Source organism: Malus domestica, chromosome 12, assembly GCF_042453785.1.
Source record: "Malus domestica chromosome 12, GDT2T_hap1".
Lineage (NCBI taxonomy): Eukaryota > Viridiplantae > Streptophyta > Magnoliopsida > Rosales > Rosaceae > Malus > Malus domestica.
In genome coordinates this window covers 3938060-3943913 of record NC_091672.1, presented here as the reverse complement: position 1 = coordinate 3943913, position 5854 = coordinate 3938060, and positions in this window count along the sequence as shown.

The following is a 5854-nucleotide window of genomic DNA, read 5'->3' as shown; positions in this document are numbered from 1 at the left end:
AGGTCAATCAATTTTGTCAATTCATGCACTCACCTCTGGACAGTCATTTCATTGCTGTTAAACGGATCTTGCGGTACCTTTGAGGGTCCATGAATCTTGGTTTGTGTTTTCAACCTAGAAATATGGATCTTAAAGCATATAAGGATGCTGATTGGGCTGGGGATCCTAATGACAGGAGATCCACCATAGGTTTTGTAGTATTCCTAGGCAATAATCCTGTATCTTGGAGTTCTAAGAAGCAGCACACGGTTAGTCGTTCATCTACCAAGGCTGAGTATCGTGCTATGGCGACAACGACTGCTGAGGTGGTTTGGTTACAACAAATACTCAAGGACTTGCATCTTCCCTGTTCAGACTTTCCTCTTCTACACTGTGACAATATTTCTGCTATGGCACTAGCAACAAATCCGGTCTTACATTCTAAAGCTAAACATATTGAAATTGATTCTCATTTCGTTCGAGAACGTGTTCAACAAGGTTCCATTATCTTGCAGTTTGTTACATCCTCATAGCAGCATGCTGACATCTTTACTAAGGGCTTATGTTATCCTATGTTTAGCTCACATTGTAACAATCTTATGTTTGGTTCTTCCAAGCATAAGCTTGAGGAGGAATGTTAGGATATAGCTATGCCATGTGTCATTATTGTATTGGGGTTGTGAATGTTAGTCATAAGGTGTGTTGTATTTATAAGAGATTAGTGTTGTCATAAACAGAAGAAAAAATATAACAAGATTATTTTTTCCCTCTCTACTTTCTCTCTCTATTTCTCTGTGTTTGATATCTTCTTCTCTAAGTTTCTTCCATACAGTTGGTTTGTTAACATACTTATCGTTTGTCCAAACCATATGCATCTTACATATGTCAACTATCTAGTGTATCAATTCCAACAAATTGCACGATGCTTTGTCTGACCCTAAGTGGGTTAATGTTATGAGAGTTGAGATGGAAGCTTTGGAAAAGAATTCTACTTGGGATTTGGTTCCCTTACTAAACGGGATGAAAACTGTTGGATGTGGATATGTGTTCATTATTAAACACAAAGTAGATTGTTCTATTGACCGGTATAAAGCCAGATTAGTTGCTAAGGGTTATACTTAAACCTTTGGGGTGGACTATCAAGAGACTTTTCTCCTGTTGCCAAACTTAATATTGTGCGTGTTCTTCTGTCCTTAGCAACAAACCATGATTGGCCTCTGTTGCAGTTAATGTTAAGAATGATTTCCTTCATGGTGATCTCAAGGAGGAAGTTTATATGGATCTCCCACCTGGTATCGGAACATCTCCTGGAAAATGTGTTGTATGCAGGTTGTGAAAGTCTTTGTATGGTTTAAAACAATCTCCTATAGCGTGGTTTGGGTTTACAAGTTCAATGAAGAAGTTTGGGTATGTCCAAAGTCATTCAGATCATACTTTGTTTCTAAAGCGACAAAATGGTAAGCTAACTGCATTGATTATTTATGTTGATGACATGATAGTAACTGGTGATGATCAGAAGGAGATACAACGCCTTCAAAGTACCTAGCTACTAAATTTGAGATGAAAAAATTGGGTGAATTAAAGTATTTTCATGGAATTGAGGTTACATGATCCAAGCATGGTATTTTTTTGTCTCAACGGAACTATGTTCTTAATTTGTTAGCTGAAACAAGTATGTTAGATTGCAAACCTGTTGATACTCCGATTGAGCAAAATCATTGTCGGGGCTTATTTCCAAATCAAGTTCCTACTCATAAGGAACGGTATCAGAGGCTTGTAGAGAGATTAATTTATTTGTCTCACACTCGCCCTGACATTGCTTATGTAGCTAGTGTGGTAAGTCAGTTTATGCACTCACATAGTGAAGCTCATATGGATGCAGTAATTCGTATTTTGAGATACTTGAAGATTGCTCTTGGCAAAGGCTTGGTTTTCTCCAAGAATGGTCATTTAAATGTCGAAGGGTATACATATACAGATTGGGCAGATTCTATCACTGATCCACAATCTACATCTGGATGCTTTACGTTTGTGGGTGGTAATCTAGTTACTTGGAGAAGCAAGAAACAAAAAGTGGTGGCTAGGTCAAGTGCTAAAGCTGAGTTTTGTGGTATGTCTCATAGTGTATGTGAGTTATTGTGGTTGAAAAAATTGTTGAGAGATCTTGGATTTAAACCCTAGGGTGCTATGAAACTCCATTGTGATAACAAGGTTGCTATTGAGATTGCTCATAATCCAGTGCAACATGATCAAACAAAACATGTGGAGATTGATCGACATTTCATCAAGGAAAAATTGGATGTTGGAAGTGTGTTTTCCAACTCACTTGACAAGTTGGGCATGCGTGACATCTTTGCTCCAACTTGAGGGGGAGTGTTGCGAGTTAGATATTAGTTAAAGTGTAAATAGTAGTCTATTATTCCACATTGATGAAGTGCACATGCAATACCAATTGCAACTCCTATATATATTCCACTTTGGAGATTAATGAATATATAAGAAATTTACAAATATTGTCATATATATTTTTGATATTTACCAAGTTTAGTTTAATATTTTATTGGATGATGATGATATTTTTCAAAAATCTACATTCTTGATCAATGGAAGATCAATAATTAACTTACTGATTTTGTTTTCAAAATCAGTGTGTGCTATACGTGTATTCAAACAGTAGTATTCTTACAGAAAGTATGCGGAGAGATGTAGTAGTTGTAAGAACTATATGCTTTTGGAAAACGACCTAACAATCATCAAAAGCATCATCATTCATCGTCTCCAAAATCTAATCATCATGCACCCACATTCTCTGGTTTATTCGCGTGTGCTTGGCCATCTCTTTTTGACCGAGTCTTCCATGAAAGACCACCCCACCAAAAACAAAAATAAATTACCCTTAAAAAAAAAAAAAAAAACTACAAGGCAGCATGCATAGTCAATTGGTCATAGTACCATGGAAGTGGTAGCCCCCCTCCTTTCTTCACCATAACAGAAACAGCAGCACATGAATGAAAGTACCCTTCTCCTTGGATCCCTCAATCTCATCACTTTCAAATGATAAAACCCTAAAAAAGCACAAAAGCACAAAAGCACAAAGGGACTATGGATTGAGTGATGATCAATACAATGACCACACATTGGTCTGGTCCGATCTATTATCTATATCTATGTATAGATCGGGTCTTTTGGATCCGAGATTTCCCTTACTTTCATGCAAAAATATTCACTCATAAGGGAAAGAAAAGAGGAGGGAGGGAAATAGGAATTGGAATAATGGACAGTGACCTTATGGAAAAGAGGCCATCTGATTCTGATAGCTTCCCCCTTTTCTTAAAGTCTGCGAAAGCCCTCTCAACCTCTCAAGCTCAGTGTGGAAACTTTGTCTCCATGCTTAGCCCCCTTTGTCTTTTCTAGATGCCAACAACGGTCTTTCTCTTTTTGTGGGTCTCAAATTACAGTTTTAGAGGGACCTTTGTATCACTTGTACCTCGTCTTTGGTTTGATTGGTTTTTTCAAAATCAAAACCCTACTTGGTCGATATTCGGTGCAAGGAAATTAAGGCTGCAATGTAACATTATTGTTCCAATGTTAATTTTGCCGGCTCAGCTTCTTTTCTTGATTAATTTCAGATTTGAACTGAAAATTCATGTAACAAGATGGAAATTGAGTGAGTGAGTATCACTAAATTCATTTACAAATTTTGTATTTTGTGTTGAATTACTCTTGAATTGTCAATTATATTGCTTAAAGTTTGATGAGGAACTACAATTAACTAACAAACAATAATAATAGCAAGGGAGACCAATTTTTCACCATATTTGAATACACATTGGTTCGCAGAACATCAAAGCTTGTGCTCAAGATTACTAACTTCGTTATGTGGATAAAAAAGGAACCAGATTGATTAAGCCATTTTCTTAAAATTGATGTACAATTTGGTTATTTAGCTTTGTACTTTTTATCAAAGTGTAGTGTGGTCTTTTCTCGTAACCAAATTTCTCCAGATGAGGAAAATTTGTGGCTAAGTTTTAGGGCGGCCATCGATTAATCAAAAATGTTATTCTTACTATCTATTTGTATCATCTCTCTAATAGAGAAGGGACACACATGTGTTAGTGAGCTCTACCTCATTTATAGAAAATAGTAGAAATAAATGGTAAGTGTAGCACTACTCTCGATTGAATAGCTTTGTCAACTATCATTCTTTAGATAAATAAAATAAAATCATATGATAGTCCACCACCAACATTACCTATATTGTCTCAACTTAATAACCTATTCGTAGGTGTTGAGTTTTATCACAAAAAGTCTCGGTGATATTAGAGGTGAAGCATCTCATATATTAATTGTATATTATTTGTCATACTACCGATATGATATCCTATTCTCCAACACGCATCTTCACGAGTGGCCCCACAAGGAGTCACAATAAAATCAATTTCCACATCAGGAACCGGTCAAGTCATTCTACTAGAGCTAAAGCATGACTTAATTAGTTGGTATTCAATACTTCGTCACTAAGAGTCAACGCACAACTTTTCTAAGGCCCAGTTATCAGTTAGTATTAGGAAGTAAGTTCGAGCCTAGTAATTGGAGCCTAGGATGTGTCGAGAGAATAACCTGCGATACCATGACAAACTTTGTTGGGCTAACACGGTCTACCACCAACATCACCAATATTGTCTCAACCTAACCATCTATTACTAGATGTTGAGTTTTATCACAAAATGTCTCGGTGATATAAGGACAGAAACTATCATATATTAACTGTATATTATTTTATCATATGACAAATGTGAGATCCTATTTTCCAACATTATGTACATATATCATGTAGTAATAATTTAATTCCTTGTTGGTTGTATGTATTACTTATCACATCATGTAGTATTGAGAAAAATATATGATTAGAGTTTCCAAAAAGTTGGGTGGAGGTATTGTTCAAACTATGCCCTATGGTGGTTACAAAAGGTTTGCTAAACCTATATTGGCTCTTAGACAGGAAAAAGAAATCGAGTAGGGTAAGAAAAAGCTTTATTGCCTTAAAAAAAGCTAACAATGATGTGCCTTAATCAGTATGTCTCTTATTCTACAAGGCTTATAAACTGAAGTTCATTAGGCTCTCTCAGTTGGCCCTCTACTGCCACTTTACAGTGCGTGTAAGGTCTGTGAGAACGAATTTGAACAACAGTCATCATCTATCAATTCAGAACTCAGTTTCTTTTTTAATTTAGTGTAAGGAGGATGATTGGATACTCAAGCAGAAGAGTACTTCGCTTTTGATAACAATATATTGTAACCCTTCCCCTCAGTGCTCTCTTTCGATCTAATCCACCATTGTCATCCCATTCAATGTTTACATTTTCAAATTAAAACATTTATACAACCTTATTATTTTTTGCTTAATTTTAACAGCAGTACCATGAATTCTAAAGAGCGGAAAATCATTATGCATGCATTGTTTTCTCCTTTAATCATTTTCACTATAGAGAATAATAGTTTTTCTCAGAGTATTAATAGCAGTTCCTCTTTTAATGTTAATATACATGAGTTAAAGGGTTAAGTTTTAAAGTTTAAAACCAAGCTTAAGGATAATAAAATAAGTTTGGGCTCAGACCAAACCCAATTTTTAATTCAACCCCAGAAACCAATCAAAAAGTGTTTGGGCCGTCCAACCTCCTAAACTCACGTCAACTATCAGTCCTTCACAAGCCATGCATGAAACATGCATCGCCACTCACGTCAGACTACGCAGAAATTGTAAAATGATTTCTTTTGAATTTTAACTTGAAGTAGTGTCATAGTATTTGCAGTCTTGAAGGAAAAAGAAAAACTTGGGAAAAAAATGAATAAGGTTTTTCATTAGAAATATAAG